The sequence below is a fragment of the Nycticebus coucang genome, chromosome X, assembly GCF_027406575.1.
Source record: "Nycticebus coucang isolate mNycCou1 chromosome X, mNycCou1.pri, whole genome shotgun sequence".
NCBI lineage: Eukaryota > Metazoa > Chordata > Mammalia > Primates > Lorisidae > Nycticebus > Nycticebus coucang.
In genome coordinates, this window is record NC_069804.1 from 44,595,642 (window position 1) to 44,614,815 (window position 19,174).

The window sequence follows — 19,174 nt, forward strand, 5'->3', positions numbered from 1 at the left end:
GGGAACTGCTGCTCTGGTGTGGGCACTCAGGCGACACTTTTCTCCTCTGTCCCGAGCCCCAGAGTCATCACTGAGCGGCCACAGTTTGTGCTGAGTCCACACGCCTTAAGAGATCCCCCAAGAATCAGAACTCTTGGGGGATGGGCCCCCAGACCCCGATTGTGAGTGTGGGGGGGAAGCTAGAGTTTCTTTCAGTTTTATGCAATACTACGGTCTGGGGTGGGCTCCTGCACTGCACCGCAGGGAAGTGCCGCCAAGGCTTGATTTCCCCTCAGCAGAGTGCCCTTTCCTCGCTCACGTATCCCAGAGTCAGCGCTGACCTGACGCAGCTCAGGCACTGTGCACTCCCCTCGAGAAATCACCCAAGGAGCCGAACTCCTGGGGGATAGGCCCTCAGACCCCGAGTGAGAGTAGGTGTTCTCAGCTCTCAGCGGGGAGGCCAGAGACTTATTCAGTCTTGGGCCCCGTATGCCCTGGGAGGGTTGCTGCACTGCACTGCAGGGAAGTGCCGCGAGGCGTGACTCCCCCTCAGCCCGGTGCCCTCTCCTCACTTGAGCGCCTCAGAGTCAATGCTGACCAGTCGCAACTCGGGGACTGTCCACTCCCCTTGAGAAATCACCCAAGGATCCGAAGTCCTGGGGGCCAGGCCTCCAGACCTCAGTGGGCGGGAGGGGAGCGCCGGGGATTCAGGGTTGCCGGCAAAGGATTCCCAAAGTTTTATTCATCCCTATGTCCGGCAGGAGATTGCCACGGCACCCCAGTAGGGGAGGCAGGTCCAGTTTTTAGAAGGTCTCTCCCGTGGAGTGTAGTGGGAGTGCCTTTAATTTCTGCCCGCTTGTTCAATTGTGGGGCGCTTGAGCCCGTCTCATGGGGGAGGGGGACTCCCGTCTACTTGGTGGTGGATTTTGTACCTTTTGTTTGCGTCCTTGTGATCACAACTTGCCTCAGCGGTGTTGATGTGCGTTCTTCAGCCTTCTCTCTTGGTGAGGCTCAAGTCCACCAGGATACTTACTAAATTCCTGTCCCTTAACTCTCCTTCTGGACAGGAGCCTTTGTTGAAAGCTGGCTTCAGTCCGCCATCTTTTCTCCCCCCTGCTATTTAGTCTTTACTGTATTAATAATATATGTTTTATTCACCTCAGGAATAAATGAAAACAATTCAAGGTCTTACTTTCCATCTTAAATTCTTGAACCAAGATCAGCACCTAACATAAAGCTCAGGGGTAAAGGAATAATAAAAATATAGTCCTTCCAGGAACTAAAATTGTTCCAGGATTTGCTAGAACTCTACAATGAGGCAGTATAATGGAAAAGGCACTGACTTTTAGGGCCAGATTTGCAGGTCAAATCTATGGAAATCCATTTATCTTGGGAGCTTTGAACAAGTTACTTTGTCTCCTTTGGTCTCTTTATAATTTTTTTTTTTTATACAGAGTCTCACTTTCTTGCCCCTGGTAGACTGCCGTGCCATCATAGCTCACAGCAACCTCAAACTCCTGGGCTCAAAAAATCCTCTTATCTCAGCCTCCCAAGTAGCTGGGACTACAGGCATCGGCCACAATGCCCAGCTAGTTTTTTTATTTTTTAGTAGAGATGGAGTAACTTTTGCTCAGGCTGGTCTGGAATTTCTGAGCTCAGGAAATCTACCTGACTCACCCTCCCAGAATGCTAGGATTATAGTTATGAACTACCGCACTTGGCCCCCCATGAACTATTTTTTCAAACAACTCTCACAGGGAAATGCCCTACATAGATTAGATGAAATAAGTACAGGAGGTAATTTTCCAGAGTCCCTTTCCCCAGACCTTGTAAGTGTTCTGTGAACCTGTAGGGAATGCAGAGTCAGACTGTGCATACTACTCAACTACATGATCACTAGAATCCCTTCTGGGTCTAATGCTCTAAGCGTGCTGCCTTCTTTCCTTAAATACCAGGCTGGAACTCCATTATCCCTTCAACCTGCTCAACTTAAACCTACCATTCATCTTGGGCTTTTTTATATTTGAAAGACAATCTGGTTTCTCCTCTCCATATGATCTACATTAGTGGTCATAGTCTTTCACCCTTGGACCATTCTAAATGGCATACTTCTTTCATTTGTTCAGCAAAAAAAAAAAAAAAAAGTGTTGAAATATCTTTAGGCAAACATGCATTGTCCAGCTCCTATTAGGCCCTACTACTCTCCAGTACGTTCTCCTACCCAAGTCAAACACTTATATTACATACCTGACCCCCACAGGCATCTGAATTCATGATGCCAGATCTAATTCATGATGCCAAGTTCTAGTTTAAATCTAGCTTTTGGACTCCTCTAGTCACCCCTATCTCAATGATCCTATTGTACTTACAATATAGCTATAAAGATAAAAATAAAAATAAAATAGAAAACAGTAGATAACCATGTGAATTTAATTTTGGTGAACTAATTGCAGAAAGAAGGTCACCTTCCTTTTGATCTCTTATAACAACTTATAACAAGTACACAATCTCTTCTTGATTGAGTGGTCAAATATGTGACCATGGAATAGAATTAATTTGAAAAGATTCTGTTTAATAATTATGATCAGTGGTATATTAAGATGACACTGATTTCAATTAAGAAAAAAACCTCAAAATATTAAAACCTTAACACAATGGAACTTAATTTCTTACATACAAGTCCAGTGTGGGTTACTAAGTATATGGATAAATTAAAAAGAAAAACTTTTATTTTAAAATAATTTTAGGTTGACAGAAGAACTGTCAGATACTCTTTCCCTAGTTTCTACTAATGTTAACACTTTACACAACCATGGTGCATTTATTAAAACTATGAAATTGGTTGGCATGGTGGCTCATGCCTCTAACCCCAGCACTCTGGGAAGCTGAGACTGGTGGATCACTTGAGCTCAGGAGTTCGAGACCAGCCTGAGCAACAGCAAGACCTCATCTCTACTAAAAATAGAAAAACTAGTCATGCATTGTGGTGCCTGTAGTTCTAGCTACTCGGGAGGCTGAGGAAAGAGGATCTCTTGAGCTGAAGAATTTAAGGTTGCTGTGAGCTATGATGTCATAGCACTCTATGCCGGAAGACAGAACATTGATACAACACAGTTAACTAAACTACAGACTTTAATCAGATTTCACCAGTTTTCTTTTAGCGTCCTTTTGTGTTCCAATTTCCAGTCCAGGATATGACATTGCATTTAGTTGTCCTCTTTAGTCTCCTGCAACCTGGGTGGTTTTTCGATTTTTACTTGCTTTTCATGACTTAGGGACTTTCGAAGAGTAGTGGATAGGTGCTTTGCAAAATGTCCCACAATTTAGGTTTGTCTTGTATTTTTCTTTCCTGAGCAGAGTCTTACCATTTTAATCAACCTACAGTGCCATGGTGCCATAGCTCACAGCAGCCTCAGACTTCCAAAGACAAGCAATCCTCTTGTATCAGCCCCCTAAGCAGCTGGAACTACAGGTGCCCACCACAATGCCCAGCTAGTGTTTCTATTTTTAGTAGAGATAGGGTTTCGCTCTTGCTCAGGCTGGTCTTGCACTTCTGAGCTCAAGGAATTCACCTGCCTTTGCCTTCCAGAGTGCTAGAATTACAGGCATGAGCCACTGCACCTGACCTGTTTGATTTATTCTTAGAATTAGACTAGGGTTCTGGGCTTTGGGAAAGAATACCGCTGAGGTAAAGTACCCTTCTTATAGCATCATATTAGGCACGTGAAATCTACATAACTTTCAATCGCTTCTTAGCCTCAATCTCCTTGATTAAGGCAATACCTGTCAGGTTTTTCCACTGTAAAATTACTATTATTATTTTTTTTTATTTCACACTCTGTGCTTTGGTAGCAAGTTACCAAGTCCAGCCCACACTCAATGAGAGAGAAATTAAGCTCCACTTTCTGGAGGAACAATTTTCAAGCAATTTGTGGCATATGTTTAAAATTCCCAAATAATAAACAAATATTTAGGGGGAAATGCTTTGAGTCTATGCAAACATTTTGCTTCTCCTTAAAGTTTCTCCAACTAATTGTAGTATTCATCCGTGGGTTCTGCCCGCAGCAATTACTATTGTGGTGATCTAATACTGATTTCTTATTTCTTTCATCTCCTCAACATTTAATATTTGGAACTGTATTATAATAGTTCTGTCTATTCATTCAATTATTTATATCATGTCATGGATATTTATTTATTCTTTGGGTTATGATACAAAATTGTTTATTTTCTAGCTCAAATTTTTATAGCCTTGGTCATGAAGAACACTTTCAGGTGGGCACTTGTACCTTCTGACATGCTTCCACGTTTTAAAATTTATTTTATTTTGTTTTTTTATTTTACTTTTTAATTTTTTATTAAATCATAACTGTATACATTGATATGATCATGGGGCATCATACACTCGCTTCATAGACCATTTGACACATTTTCATCACAATGGTTAACATAGCCTTCCTGGCATTATCTCAGTTACTGTGCCAAGACATTTACATTCTACATTTAGCAAGTTTCGCAAATACCCCTGTAAGATGCACCACAGGTATGATCCCACTGATCACCCTCCCTCTACCCACCACCTCCCTCCCTCCCCTCCCTTTCCCACTTCCCCCTATTGTTAGGTTGTAACTGGGTTATAGCATTCATGTGAGACCCCAAATTAGTTTCATAGTAGGGCTGAGTACATTGGGTACTTTTTCTTCCATTCTTGGGATACTTTACTAAGAAGAATATGTTCCAGCTCCATCCAGGTAAACATGAAAGAGGTAAACTCTCAATCTTTCCTTAAGGCTGCATAATAATCCATGGTGTACATATATCACTATTTATTAATCCATTCGTGGATAGATGGGCACTTGGGCTTTTTCCATGACTTGGCAATTATGAATTGGGCTGCAATAAACATTCTGGTAAATATAAACATAACATCTTTTTTATGTTGTGATTTTTGGTCTTCTGGGTATATGCCCAGCAGAGGAATTACAGGATTGAATGGCAGATCTATTTTTAGATCTCTGAGTGTTCTCCATATATCTTTCCAAAAGCAATGTATTAATTTGCATTCCCACCAGCAGTGCAGAAGTGTTCCCTTTTCTCCGCATCCACGCCAACATCTCTGGTCTTGAGATTTTGTGATATAGGCTAGTCTCACTGGAGTTAGATGATTTCTCAAAGTAGTTTTGATTTGCATTTCTCTGATGATTAAAGATGATGAGCATTTTTTCATATGTCTGAAGGCCATGCGCCTGTCTTCTTCAGAGAAGTTTCTCTTCACTTCCCTTGCCCAGCCTGCGATGGGATCCCTTGTTCTTTTCTTGCTGATGCTTTTAACTTCTCTGTGGATTCTGGTTATTAAACCTTTGTCAGAGATATACCCTGCAAATATCTTCTCCCATTCTGAGGGCTGTTTGTTTGCTTTACTTACTGTGTTCTTGACTGTGCAGAAGCTTTTTAGTTTGATCAAGTCCCAGTAATGTATTTTTGAAGCTGCCTCAATTGCCCGGGGGTGGGGGGTTCTCCTCATAAAATTCTCACCCACACCAATTTCTTCAAGGGTTTTCCCTGCCCTCTCCTCTAGTATTTTTATAGTTTCATGTCTTAAGTTTAAATCTTTAATCCAATGAGAGTCTATCTTAGTTAATGGTGAAAAGGTGTGGGTCCAATTTCAGTCTTCTGCAGGTTGCCAGCCAGCTCACCCAGCACCATTTGTAAAATAGGGAATCTTTTCCCCACTGAATGTTTTTAATTGGCTTGTCAAAGATCAAATAGCGGTAAGTAGCTGGATTCATCTCTTGGTTCTCTATTCTGTTCCAGATCTCTACTTCTCTGTTTTTGTTCCAGTACCATGCTGTTTTGATCACTATCGATTTGTAGTAAATCTGAGGTCTGGTAGTGTGATTCTTCCGTTTTGTTTTTATTTCTGAGTAATGTCTTGGCTATTCGAGGTTTTTTCTGATTCCATATAAAACGAAGTATTGTTTTTTCAAGGTCTTTTAATATGACAGTGGAGCTTTAATAGGGAGTGCGTTGAAATTATATATTGCTTTGGGTAGTATGGACATTTTGATAATCTTGATTCTTCCCAGCCATGAGCATGGTATGTTTTTCCATTTGTTAACATTTTCAGCTATTTCTTTTCTTAGAGTTCCATAGTTCTCTTTATAGAGATCTTTCACGTCTTTTGTTAGGTAAATTCACGAATATTTCATCTTCTTTGGTACTACTGTGAATGGGTTAGAGTCCGTAGCTGCTTTTTTAACTTGACTGTTGTTGGTGTCTGTAAAAGCTACCGATTTATGGATGTTGATTTTGTAACCTGAGATGCTGCTGTATTCCTTGATTACTTCCAGGAGTTTTGTAGTAGAGTCCCTAGTGTTTTCCAGATACACAATAATATCATCTGAGAAGAGCAAAAGTTTGATCTCTTCTGACCAAATATGGATACCCTTTATGGCCTTTTCTTCCCTAATGCTGTGGCTAAAACTTCCATTACAATGTTGAAAAGCAAAGGAGACAACGGTCAGCTTTGTCTGGTTCCTGATCTGAGTGGAAATGATTCCAATTTAACTCCATTCAATATGATATTGGCTGTGGGTTTGCTGTAGATGGCCTCTATCAGTTTATGAAAAGTCCCTTCTAGACCAATTTTCTTGAGTGTTCTGATCGTGAAGGGATGCTGGATTTTATCAAAAGCTTTTTCTGCATCGATTGAGAGAATCATATGGTCTTTGTTTTTTAATTTGTTTATGTGGTGAATTACATTTATAGATTTACGTATATTGAACCAGCCTTGAGACCCTGGGATAAACACGACTTGGTTATGATGTATAATTTGTTTGATGTGTGGCTGGATTCTGTTTGTTAGGATCTTGTTGACTATTTTTGCATCTATATTCATTAGTGATATTGGTCTGTAATTTTCTTTTCTTGTTGGGTCTCTTCCTGGTTTAGGGATCAGGGTGATGTTTGCTTCATAGAACGTGTTGGGTAGTCTTCCTTCTTTTTCTACCTTTTGGAACAGGTTGAGTAATATAGGTACTAATTCCTCTTTAAAGGTTTGGTAGAATTCTCACGTAAAACCATCTGGTCCCGGGTTTTTCTTTTTAGGGATGTTTTGTATTTTTGGTGCTATTTCTGAACTTGATATGGTTGTGTTCAACATTTCCACTTGATTCTGGCTAAGTCTTGGAAGGTTGCGTGCTTCCAAGTATTGGTCAATTTCCTTCAGATTTTCATATTTCTGAGAATAAATTTTCTTGTAATAGTCATTAAGGATTTTTTTGATTTCTGACAAGTCTGTTGTTATTTTGTCTTTGTTGTTTCTTTTTTTTTTTTTTTTTTTTTTTTTTTTGTTTTTTTTTTTTTTTTTTTTTAATGTTGGGGATTCATTGAGGGTACAATAAGCCAGGTTACACTGATTGCAATTGTTAGGTAAAGTCCCTCTTGCAATCATGTCTTGCCCCCATAAAGTGTGACACACACTAAGGCCCCACTGTCTTTGTTGTTTCTGATTGATGATATTAGACATTTTACTCTTTTTTTTCTGATTAGGTTGGCCAGAGGTTTATCTATTTTGTTGACCTTTTCAAAAAACCAGGTTTTGATTTCTTGATCTGTTTTATTATTCTTTTGTTTTCAATTTTATTTAATTCTGCTCTAATTTTGGTTATTTCTTTTCTTCTACTGGGTTTGGGGTTGGAATGTTCTTCCTTTTCCTGTTTCTTGAAGTGTCCCATTAAGTTGTTAAATTCCTTTCTTTCCATTCTCTTGAGAAAGGCTTGCAGTGCTATAAATTTCCCTCTTAGAACTGCCTTTGCAGTGTCCCAGATGTTCTGATAGTTCGTGTCTTCATTGTCGTTTTGTCCCCAAAAATTGGTGATTTCTTTCTTAATCTCATCTCTGACCCAGCTATCATTCAGCATAAGGTTATTTAACTTCCATGTTTTTGTATGAGTATGCAGATTCCTGTTGTTACTCAATTCAAGTTTTATTCCATGATGGTCTGAGAAGATGCAAGGAATAATTTCTATTCCTTTAAATTTACTGAGGTTAGACTTGTGACCTAAAATGTGGTCAATTTTGGAGTAAGTTCCGTGGGCTGATGAGAAGTATGTGTATTCAGTTTTGTTGGGATGAAATGTTCTGTAGATGTCTGGTAAACCTAAATATTGGATGGTTAGGTTTAAATCTAAGATTTCTTTGCTCAGCTTCTTTCTTGAGGATAGATCCAACACTGCCAAAGGAGTGTTGAAATCTCCAACGATTATGGAGCTGGAGGAAATCATGTCTGTTAGAGTTTTCTTATAAATTGTGATGCATTCTGGTTGGGTGCAAAAATATTAATAATTGAGATCTCATCATATTGAGTATAACCCTTAACAAATATAAAGTGACCATTCTTGTCCTTCCTTACTTTTGATAGTTTAAAGCCTACTGTAGCTGCAAATAAAATTGCAACACCTGCTTTTTTCTGATTACCATTTGCCTGAAATATGGATGACCATCCTTTCACCCTCAGTCTGTATTTGTCTTTTAAGTTAAGATGTGACTCTTGCATGCCACAAATATCTGGCTTGAGTTTTTGTATCCAGGCGGCTATCCTATGCCTCTTTAGAGGACAGTTTAAGCCATTCACATTAATGGAGAGTATTGATAAGTTTGGTGTAATTTTGGGCATCGAGTTTTTCAAAAGTCCAGTGGACATTTTTAATCCTTTCACCAGTGTGGAAATTGGAGTGTGATCCAAAGTTTCTGAGTGAGTTTACATTTGTGGTATAGGATTGGGTTGGTCATTATGGAGGATAGGTCTGAGAATATCCTGAAGAGCTGGTTTGGTTATGGCAAATTTTTTCAACATATGAATGTCATTAAAGTATTTAATTTCTCCATCATAAATGAAACTCAGTTTAGCCTGATACAAGATCCTGGTTAGAAAATTATTTTGCTTTAGGAGGTTAAAAGTCGATGACCGTCCTCTTCTGGCTTGAAAAGTTTCAGCAGAGAGATCTGCAGTTATTCTAATACTCTTTCCTTTGTATATAATAGTTTTCTTTCACCGGGCTGCTTTGAGAATCTTCTCTTTCATATTACCTTTAGTGAAGCTAATTATGATATGCCTGGGGAATGATTTATTGGGGTTGAATCGGGCCGGGGTTCTGAAGCAGTCTGCTATCTGAATTTCTGATTCTCTAGGCATGTCTGTAAAATTTTCTTTCAAATTTCTTTTAGAAGTGCCTCTGTGCCCTTCGAGGCCACTTCATCATTCTCCGAAATCCCAATTATTCGTATGTTGCTTTTCTTCATATTATCTGAGAGTTCTCTGAGTGAGTGATCCGTTTTTGCTCTCCATTTCTCTTCCTCTTTGAGAGATTTGGAGCGTTCGAAGACTTTATCTTCAATGTCAGAAATCCTTTCTTCTGCTTGCTCCTTTCTGTTGCTTAGGGATTCTACTGTATTTTTCATATCTTTGAGGGCTGTAAATTCTTGCTTCAGTGTGTCTAAGTCTTTGGTGGTTTTGTCTTTAAATTCGTTAAATTCTTGAGTCAACTTTTTAATTTCTCCTCAAATTCCCAATTCCATTTTATTAATTTTGTCTGCAATCCAAATTCTGAATTCGATTTCTGACATCTCAGCCAGTTGTTTATGAATGGGATCTTCAATCACATCTGTCGTATCTTTTGTTGGGGGTGTTGATCTATTCTGTTTATTCATGTTACCAGAGTTTTTCCACTGATTCCGCCCCATGGTTATTTTACTCCCTTTGATTTTTCCTCTGCTTCTTTATCGAGGGCCCGTACAGTGTTGTGGCCTGAGAAACTGGGGCCCTGTCTTGTGTGGTGGGGCTAAGTGGTTCTGTCTTGTTTTCAGCTGGTTTCTGTTCAATCCTGTTGTAACGTTTACTGTGGCTTGAAGTCTCAGCTGTGTGGAAAAACCAGCAATTAAGTCACCCCGCCTGCCCACCTCTGGCACCAGTTGGAAAAGGAAAATCAAACCTTCCTACAACCGCATACCCAGGGCACCGCCTGAAAAGTCCTCAGTCTATTAGCCCAGTTCAAAAGGTCCAAATCAACTGTCTCAATCGGCACCTGTCTAGGGTGGGAGAGTTCAAGAGGTCTCTGGGAACTGGATCACAGGGGTCTGGTGACTCCTCTGATATGGCTTACTCCAGTGCTGCGTGGAGTCAGGAGGAGACACCTAGCAAATAGATCAGTCTGGGAAGTTTGATGCCTCCTTCCCCACTTTTCCCCTCCTTCGGATCCATTCACTGTTATCTCTGCAGATGGCTAACCCAGTTGCCTGTAGTGAACAGATACTCCAGGGGTTTGCACCTGCCTGAATTGCAAGGAAATCTTCAGGCCCCTGCAGTCTGCCGCTATCTAGCAGGAGGAGACGGGGCCTGACATCTTTGAGTGCTTGATGCAGGTGGTGGGAGGGAGGTGTTCTCTCAGGCTTAGCCCCATCCCTGATTGATGTTGCTAACAGAACAGAACGGAAGGGACAACTTTGTGGGGTTCTGTCTCTGTTTCTGCTGAAATCGCCTACAGAAGATGGGCTGTTCTGAGTTCAAATGTCTTTGCTGCTGGAGGTTTGTGTCAGATTACCTCTCCTTGTTGGCCCTGCCCTGGAAGCTTCCCGGGTTTGTGAGCAGCGTCAGGCAAATCCTTTCCTCACTTGTGGCCTCCTCTGGTTGCCCAGGGAGACAGGAGGTCTGGCTTCAGAATATCCAGAAGTGAGCCATTTTGCTTTTGTTTGCATCCTTGTGATCACAGCTTGCCTCAGCGGTGTTGATGTGCGTTCTTCAACCTTCTATCTTGGTGCAGCTCAAATACACCAGGATACTTACTAAATTCCTGTCCCTTAACTCTCCTTCTGGACGGGAGCCTCTGTTGAAAGCTGGCTTCAGTTCGCCATCTTGTCTCTCCCCCTGTATGACTATTTTATTTTATTTTTTTTGAGACAGAATCTCATCCTGTTGCCCCAGGCTAGAGTGTCTTGGTGTCATAGCTCACAGCAACCTCAGACTCCTGGGCTGAAGAGATCCTCTTGCCTCAGCCTCTCAAGTAGCTGAGACTACAGGAGCCTACCACAATGCCTGCCTAGTTTTTCTACTTTTTTAGTAGATATAGCATCTCACTCTTGCTCAGGCCTGTCTTGAATGCTTGTACTCACGGGATCCACCTGCCTAAGCCTCCCAGAGTCCTAGGAGTATAGGTATGAACCATCTCACTGAGCCAACTACTATTCTTTGAAATTGGTAAAGTTTGTTTGAAGACGCAGAATATGGTCAATTTTAGTAAATGTTCCATGTGCACTTAAGAATAATGTTTGTTTTGCTGTCATTGTGTGGAGAATTCAATAAATGGCAATTAGGTCAAGTTGGTTGATAGTATTGTTCAGGTTACCTATAACCTTACTGATATTTTGTCTACTCGTCAAATCAGTATATTCCAACTAGAACTGTGAGTTTCTCTATTTGTCCTTTAGAATGCTAAAACACAAACTTATTAGAATGCTTATTTAGAATGCTAAAACACAAACCAAGGCATATTAAAATACCAAAGATTTTATTTGAACAGATAGCCATGCAAGACTTGGGCATGGGTTCAGTGTGCTGATGGAGAACAAGGGAAACCTTTTATAAGTTGTTCACAGAAGTAAGACAAAGAAATTATTTGATCAGTTAGATCAAATAGTCTTATTTGAATGGTTCCAGAGGAAAGTTCCTAGTTAGAGGTTAGTTGAGGGATTCTGATTGGGTAAGCCTAAATTTTGTTTTACTGTTTACACTGAGTTAGGATTTAGTTTGCTTATGGAGGAACTCAATATGCTGAAGCCATCCCAGCCTATGGACTGCTCAAGAGCATGGCCCTTCTTTGATTTTGGCTTGTAGTGCTGATTTTAGACTTATAACTTCCAGACCATGAAAGACTAAATATATCAAACTTAAGCCACTAAGTTTGTGGTAATTTGTTCAGCAGCCATAGGGTAATCATATCTAGGTTCTTTTATTTTCCTGTTTGGTATTTTCTGAGGTTCTTGGACCTGTGGTATTTTTTTATTATTAAATCATAGCTGTGTACATTAATGCAATCATGGGGCACTATACGCTGGTTTTATATACCATTTGAAATATTTTCATCACACTGGTTTACATAGCCTTCCTGGCATTTTCTTTCTTTTTTCTTTTTTTGTAGAGACAGAGTCTCACTTTATGGCCCTTGGTAGAGTGCCGTGGCCTCACACAGCTCACAGCAACCTCCAACTCCTGGGCTTAAGCGATTCTCTTGCCTCAGCTTCCCGAGTAGCTGGGACTACAGGCGCCCGCCACAACGCCTGGCTATTTTTTGGTTGCAGTTTGGCCGGGGCCGGGTTTGAACCCGCCACCCTCGGTATATGGGGCCGGCACCTTACCGACTGAGCCACAGGCGCTGTCCAGGCATTTTCTTAGTTATTGTGTTAGGACATTTATATTCTACATTTACTAAGTTTCACATGTACCCTTGTAAGATGCACCATAGGTGTGATCCCACCAATCACCCTCCCTCTGCCCATCCTCCCCCCCTCAGTTTCACATAGGGCTGAGTACATTGGATACTTTTTCTTCCATTCTTGAGATACTTTACTAGGAAGAATGTGTTCCAGCTCCATCCACGTAAACATGGAAGAGGTAAAGTCTCCTTCTTTAAGGCTGCATAATAGTCTATGGTGTACATATACCACAATTTATTAATCCATTCATGGATCGATGGGAACTTGGGCTTTTTCCATGACTTGGCAATTATGAATTGGGCTGCAGTAAGCATTCTGGTACAAATATCTTTTTTATAATGTGATTTTTGGTCTTCTGGGTATATACCTAGAAGAGGAATTATAGGATTGAATGGCAGGTCTATTTTTAGATCTCTAAGTGTTCTCCAAACATCTTTCCAAAAGGAATGTATTAATTTGCATTCCCACCAGCAGTGCAGAAGTGTTCCCTTTTATCCACATCCATGCCAACATCTCTGGTCTTGAGATTTTGTGATATGGGCTAATCTTACTGGAGTTAGATGATATCTAAATGTAGTTTTCATTTGCATTTCTCTGATAATTAAGGGTGATGAGTATTTTTGCATTTGTCTGTAGGCCGTGCACCTGTCTTCTTCAGAGAAGTTTCTCTTCAAGTTTCTTGCCCAGCCTGAGATGGGATCACCTGTTCTTTTCTTGCTAATACATTTGAGTTCTCTGTGGATTCTGGTTACTAAACCTTTGTTGGAGACATAACCTGCAAATTTCTTCTCCCTTTCTGAGGGCTGTCTGCCTTCTTTACTTACTGTTTTCTTGGCTGTGCAGAAGATTTTTAATTTGATCAGGTCCCAGTAGTGTATTTTTGAAACTGCTTCAATTGCCTGGGGGGTCCTCCTCTTAAAATATTCTCCCAGACCGATTTCTTCAAGAGTTTCCCCTGCAATTTCTTTTAGTATTTTTATAGTTTCGTGTCTTAAGTTTAAATCTGCAGTCATTCTAATGTTCTACCCTTTGTAGGTTATGGTTTTCTTATGTCTGACTGCTTTCAGAATTTTCTCCTTCATATCAAATTTGTTAATTTAAATAAGTTAATGTAAATAAGTTAATTATGATGTGCCTGGGGAATGTCTAACTCGGGTTGAGTCATGCTGGGGGTCTGAAACTGTTTGCTATCTGAATTTCGGAATCTCTTGGCATGCCTGGAAAATTTTCCTTCATATTTTCATGGAGAAGAGCTGCTGTGCTTTGCAAAGCCACTTTTGCTGTCCATTTCTCTTCTTCTTTGAGAGTTTGGGAGCATTGAAAAGCTTTGTCTTTAATGCCAGAAATCCTTTCTTCTGCTTGCTCCACTCTGTTACTGAGGGATGGATTCTACTGTATTTTTCAGATCTTTGAGGGCTGCAAATTCTTGCCTCAATGTGTCAAAATCTTCTGTGATTTTGTCTTTAAATTCATTGAATTCTTGAGACAACTTTTGAATTGCTCCTCAAATTTCTAATTCCAACTTTCCTCCATTCTATTAATCTTGTTTGCAATCCAAATTCTGAATTCAATTTCTGACATCTTGTCCATCTGTTTGTGAATGGGATCTTCAGTTGCTTCTGCCATATCTTTCCTTGAGGGGGGGTTGATCTATTCTGGTTATTCATGTTACTGGAGTATTTCTGCTGATTTCATCCCATGATTGTTTTACACCGTTAATCTAGATGAGTGGATAAAGAAAAGTTTGATTCGGGGCTCTAGAAGTAGTGATTAACCAGCCCTTTGCCCAAAAACTGGGACGGGTGTCTGTATCTTTTCCTCTGGAGCTTTGCCAAGGACCTGTACAGTGCTACAGCCTGAGAAACTTGGAACCTGCTTTGTGTGGTGGGACTAAGTGGCTCTGTCTTGTTTTCAGCTGGTCTCTGTCTGACCCTAGTGAATCAGTTACTCTGGGTTGAAGTCTCAACTGTAGAGAAATACCAGCAATTAAGCCACCCCACCCTGCACGGGAAACCATTGGAAAAGGAAAATCAAACCTTCCCACAACCACATACCCGGGGTACTACTTGGATAGTCCTGGGAAGGATTGGTCCAGTTAAAGTGGTCCAAATCAGTTGTCTCAGTCAGCACCTGTCTCAGGTGGGAGAGTTTAAAAGGTCTCTGGCAACTAGATTGCAGGGGTCTGCTGACAACTCAAATGACTCACTCTGGTGCTCTGTGTGGTCAGGAGGACCTACACATCAAATAGATTAGTCTGGGAAGTTTGATGCCTCCTTCCCCACCTTGCACCTCTGTCACACCTGGTCACTGATAACTACACAGGGCTGTGACCCAGTTGCCACCAATGAGCAGATACTCCAGGGGTTTGCACCTGCCCAAATCACAGGGAGATCTATGTCTCCTCAGCCAGGCTGCTGCTCTCTGCCACTATCTGGCAGGGAGAGGTGAGGCCTGACAACCTCAGGTGGAGGCTGGGGCTGTTCACTCAGTTCCAGCCCCACTCCTGATTGATGTTACTGACAGAAAAGAACAACTTAGCAGAATTTGTTTCTGTCCCAGCTACCTTTCCTTGTAGAAGAGAGGCTGTTAGAGTTCACAGAATCTATGCCTCAGGCCCTGTCTGTGCCACTGCCCAGTCTCATTGCCATTTGTATTGCAGCGGCACATGGTTAGCTGTCAGTTCCAGCCACTGCCTGCCCTCCTTTGTCTGCGCTAATGATCCCCTGAGGGCTGGGTGTATCCCAGGCTGAGTAAATTGGTCCTCTGGGTCAGCCCCACCCTGGGAATCTGCCAGCTGTGTGCATTTTCTAGTCCCTGCGCTCCACCCAGGCTGGTACCACCTGAGGCAAACCCTTTACTCACAGGGCCTGCGTTTCTGTCCCAGATCTATTCTGCCCATGGTTATCACCAGAGAAGATGTCCAGCCTCCTCTGGTTGCCCAGAGAGACAGGGGTGTGACGCCAGAATATCCATGGGTGAGCCCTATTGTTGCCCAAAACAGCTGCTGTTCTGTGCCTCGGGGCACCACCACTCCTGTGTGGTTTCCTCTCAGCCAACCATCCTGTCCTCACTCCCATGCCACAGAATCAGCACTGACCAGCAGCAGTCCATGCCCTGTCCACACCTCTCGAGAAAATACCCAAGAATCTGGACTCCTGGGGGACAGGATTCCAGACCTCAGAGTGAGCATGGAGGGGAATGCTGGGAGCTCAGAATTGCAAGTAGAGGACATATATAGTTTTATGCCTGGCAGGAGAGTGCCATGGCACTCTAGTAGGGGAAGTAAGTCCAGTTTTTAGAGGGTCTCCTGTGGGATATAATGGGAGGACTTTTGAACTCTGCTCATTTGTTTATGGAGTACTCCAAGCCTTTCTCTTGGGGGAGGGGACTCCCGTCTGCTTGGCGATGGATTTTGTACCTTTTGTTTGTATCCTAAGTGTCACAGATCACCTCAGCAGGGTTGATGTGCATTCTTCAACCTTGGTGCAACTCTAATCTGTCGGGTTACTTGCTAAATTTCTGTCCTTTAACTCTCCTTCTGGATGGGAGCCTCTGTGGAAAGCTGGCTTCAGTCAGCCATCTTGACTCCACCCCGGACCTCTGGTTTGATGTCTGTCACTAATTTTGGAAATTTCTCACCCATTATTTCATTGTTTGTTCAATTATTTCTTCTGCCCTGTTTTCTCCTTTCTGGAATGTCATTGCAAATGTGTTAAGCCATTTGAGACTGTCCTATAGTTCTTGGGTATTTTACTTTTTTACCACTTTTTTGCCCTCTTTGTATTTCAATTAGGGTGATTTCTATTGGCATATTAGCAAGATGACTGATTATATTCTTGGTTGTGTGGAATCTACTGATGAGTCTTTTGAAGGCATTCTTCATTCTTGTCTTGGTGTTTTTTATTTGTATCATTTCCATTTTGTTAGTCTCCCTAGCCTTGCATATTATCAGTCTTTTCATTTAGAGCCTTTAACATATAAATCATAGTAAATTCCCTACTAGTTCCAACATCTATGTCATAATGAGACTGCTTCTGGTGATTGTTTTGTCTTTTCAGAATATGTGGGGTTTTTTGCCTTTACATATGTCTCTGAATTTTTTGTTTTTTATTTTTTGGGATTTATTGAGGGTACAAAGAATTAGGTCACAATGCATTTGTTAGGTATAGTCCCTCTTATAATTGTGTCCCACCCCCAAGAGGTGTGCCATACACTGTGAACCTCCGTCCCCCTCCCACCTTCCCTCTACCTCCTTTCTCTTTCCCATACACCCCATTCTGTGTTAGCTCATCTACTGCCTTCATATTATAATTGAGTACATTGGTTTCTTGCTTCTCCATACTTTTGATGCTTTACTAAGAAGAATGTGTTCCACCTCAATTCAGGTTAATACAAAAGATGTAAAGTCTCCATCTTTTTTAATGGCTCAGTAGTATTCCATGGTATACATGTACCACAGCTTGTAAATCCATTCTTGGGTTGGTGGGCATTTAGGTGGTTTCCACATTTTGGCGATTGTAAATTGACCTGCAATGAACAGTCTAGTGTAAATGTCTTCATGATTAAAGGATTTTTTTTTTCTTCTGGGTAGCTGCCTAGCAATGGGATTGCAGGATCAAATGGGAGTTCTAATTTGAGTTATTTGAGCACTCTCCATATTTCCTTCCAAAAAGGCTGTATTATTTTGCAGTCCCACTAGCAGTGTAAAAGTGTTTCCTTCTCTCCACATCCACGCCAGTATTTGGAGCTTTGCAACTTTGTGATGTGGGCCATTCTCACTGGGGTTAGGTGATATCTCAGGGTGGTTTTGATTTGCATTTCTCCAATGATCAGGGATGATGAGCATTTTTTCAAATGTTTGTTAGCCATTCATCTGTCTTCATCAGAGAAGTGTCTGTTCATATCTCTTGTCCAGTGGTAGATGGGATTGTTTACTCCTTTTTGTTGATTAATTTGAGTTCTTTGTAGATTCTAGTTATCAACCCTTTGTCAGATTGATACCCTACAAATGTCTTTTACCATTGTGAAGGCTGTCATTTTGCTTTACTTGTTGTGTCCTTAGCTGTGCAGAAGCTTTTCGGCTTAATTAAGTCCCATTTGTTAATTTTTGTCATTGTAGCAATGGTTGATGAAAGTCTTTGTCATAAAATTTTTCCCCAGTCCAACACCATGAAGAATTTTCTCCGCATTTTCTTCTAAGATTTTATCATTTCATGTCTTAGATTTAAGTCTCTTATCCATCTTGAGACAATTTTTGTAAGGGGTGAAATGTATGGGTTGAGTTTCAGTATTTTACATGTGGTTATCCAGTTCTCCCAACACCATTTGCTGAATTGGGATCCTTTTCCCCACTGTATGCTTTTTTTTTAGGGTTTTTCAAAGATCGAATGGCAAGTAGAGACTGGTTTCATCTCTTGTTTTTCTATTCTGTTCCATATGTCTATGTCTCTATTTTGGTGACAATGCCATGCTGTTTTGATTCTGTGGACTTGTAATGTATTCTGAAGTCTGGTAGGGTGATGCCTCCAGCTTTGTTTTATACTAAGAATAGCCTTAGCTATACGGAGTTTTTTTCTGATTCTATAGAAAATGAAGAATTATTTTTTCCAGTTCTTCAAAATATGATGTTGGTACTTTCATGAGGACTGCATTGAATCTGTAGATTCCTTTGGGTAGAATAGACATTTTGACAATGCTGATTCTTCCCAGCCAAGAGCATGGTAAGTTCTTCCATTTGTTAATGTCTTCTGAAATTTCGTTCTTTAGGCTTTCACAATTTTCTTTGAAAAGTTCTTTTGCTTCTTTTGTTAGGTATATTCCCAAGCATTTCATTTTCTTTGAAGCTACTGTGAAGGGAATTGTGTTCTTGATTTGCTTTTCAACTTGGCTGTTATTGGTGTATACAAAATCTACTGATTTGTGGACTTTGATCTTATACCCTGAGATGTTACTGTATTTCCTGATCACGTTCAGGAGTTTTGTGGTTAAGTCTCTAGGGTTTTCTAAGTATAAGATCATCAAATACACAATACAATCACACCGCTGCATGTGGCCCAGGGGCCGTAGTTTGAGGACCCCTGGTTCCTGAAAGATTGGAAGTATGAGAAGGAATATAGAGAGGTTGATGTGGCAAGGAACTGTATGAGGCCTCTAGGAGCTAAAAGTGGAATTTTGCCAATAACCTGAATGAGCTGGAAGTGTACACCTCTTCAGAGTACTTGGAAAGACATACAGACTGGCTGGCTGATATCACAGGCTGACTTCATCCTGTGAGACCTGACCAGAGAACGTAACTATGTCATACCTGGACTTCTGATCCTGAAAAACTGTGAGCTAATAAATGGACATTGTTTTAAGCCACTAAATTTGTGGTAATTTGTTATGCAGAAATAGAAAACTAACATAGATGGAATTACTGAGTTAGAGAAAATGGATAAATTCAGCTTTCATTAGATACTGCCAGTTTTCCAATTTATACTCCCATCAGCAATTCGAATTCCAGTTCCTCTACCCTCTCTAACTCTTCATATGGGTAGTCATTTTGCCTATTTTGATACATATTTACTGATATCTTATTGTGATTTTAATTTATGTATTTTTGATGACTGAGTTGGAACAGTCTTGTTTATTCATCAGTTGAATATGGGTGGAGGGAGGGTGATTGGTGGGATTACACCTGTGGTGCATCTTACAAGGGTACATGTGA